This window comes from Sapajus apella, unplaced genomic scaffold, assembly GCF_009761245.1.
Source record: "Sapajus apella isolate SASKATOON/1434 unplaced genomic scaffold, GSC_monkey_1.0 scaffold6, whole genome shotgun sequence".
Classification (NCBI taxonomy): domain Eukaryota; kingdom Metazoa; phylum Chordata; class Mammalia; order Primates; family Cebidae; genus Sapajus; species Sapajus apella.
In genome coordinates, this window is record NW_022436946.1 from 68,591,765 (window position 1) to 68,593,426 (window position 1,662).

Sequence of the window (1,662 nt, forward strand, 5' to 3'; positions counted from 1 at the left end):
CAATGTAAATATATGTGTACACACACACACACACACACACACACACACACACACACACACACACATCTATATATATATATATGCCTGGATCATTCAAGAGGTTCTTTTATTCTTCTCCTTCAAGAGTAAAATAATCTATGCCTATTTAATTTTGCAAGTTTCAATGTGAGCAGAAGATGCCAGAGGTAGGAGCCAAGAAACAAAATTCTCCAGGGCTTCCTCTGGGACTGCCATCTGGGCTGCGCATTTGGCCACCACCCTCCTAGCAAAGCAATGGCTTCCAAATTCCTGAGCGGTCATTCTCTTGCTGCTTGCCTAGGGCAAGGCTACCTTGTGCAAGAGGATCGCCCAGAACTTAGGCCTCTGACATTTCTCTAGCAGCCACTTCTCATGGGAGAACGTCAAGAGTAAGGGTCGGTGACATGGCCAAGCAGTACATAGAGAAAGGTCTTTTGGTTCCAGATCTGTGATCACATGCCTAATGATGTTGGAGTTGGAGAATAGATGTGGCAGCACTGCCTCCCAGATGACTTTCCTAGGACATTAGGACAAGCTGGTGTCCTGGACAGAATCTGTGAAGTGCATCTAGTGATCAGGTTGAACATTCCATTGGAAATACTTAAAGATCCTCTCCTAGCAGAAGGGCATATAACCTGGAATTCAATTCACCTCGTGGATATGGAATTGATGACATCATTGGTGAACCATTAGTCCACCAAGAGGATGATAAACCCAAAGCAGTTGCTGCAAGGCTACGACAGTACACGGATGTGACAAAGCCAGTCATTGAATCATACAAAAACCAAGCCCTGATCCACCAATTTTCTGGGATAGAGACTAAAAAAATCAGGCCCTGTGTTTACAAGTTTTTTATTTTTATTTTTTTGAACAAGATCATACCTATTTAGTTGAAGAAAAATATTGACCCTGTGCAATGGAAGAACCAGGAAGATTTAGTCATTCATTAAATTGTGTATATAGTATTCATGCTACATCCAAATAAGAAGCTAGCTGAGATAGCCTGCAGCTTCTTTTCTAGCTTTAATGGTAAAGTGACAGGAAAACCAATGAGTAGAAAGAGTTCATGAAGAGGCCCTCTTCTGCCTTTCAAAAGAGCCACCTTCACATGTTGAAGGTATCTCTGTACTTCTCAAGCCCTTCACAAGAAAGCAAGTACAGGCTGGATTTCAGATGGTATACAACTTGAGCTTTAGCTGATTTTTGAAGGCTTTTTGTTGCTGTCATATCCTTTTTACATAAGATGATGATGGTCTCTGGTTCTCTCCATCCCCTCAAAAACTGTTGAACCACAGCACCAGTAAGACTAAGAATGCTAAGGGCTCTATCCCAGGCTTTGTCCCAGCTTCTCTGGTATGTGCCCTTCTGGTGACAATGAAATTGACACTAATTGCTTTTAGTGGTTGTTTCTCTGGTCTTGAGCGATTGTCCTATGAGAAAAAAGAAACTCTTGTCCAGAGTTTCTTTTTTCTCATAGGCAAAACTCCTTCTTTTCTGCATCCATGCTCCACAGAACCTCTCTTTTTCAGATAGCCTAGGATGAAAGGATTTGTCTTCTGTTTTTTTGACATCTATTTTCTCTCTTCTTAGGCTATGAAATAATACAGGTAGTTATTGCTCTTATTCCTCTCAAATTCTTCTTTC

The 1,662-nt window shown here is 41.3% G+C and overlaps 1 pseudogene; it reads left to right on the forward strand.

Moving 5' to 3' along the window:
• The first annotated feature begins 325 nt into the window (after positions 1-325).
• Positions 326-908, forward strand: LOC116549119 (annotated as a pseudogene).
• Positions 909-1,662: the final 754 nt, after the last annotated feature.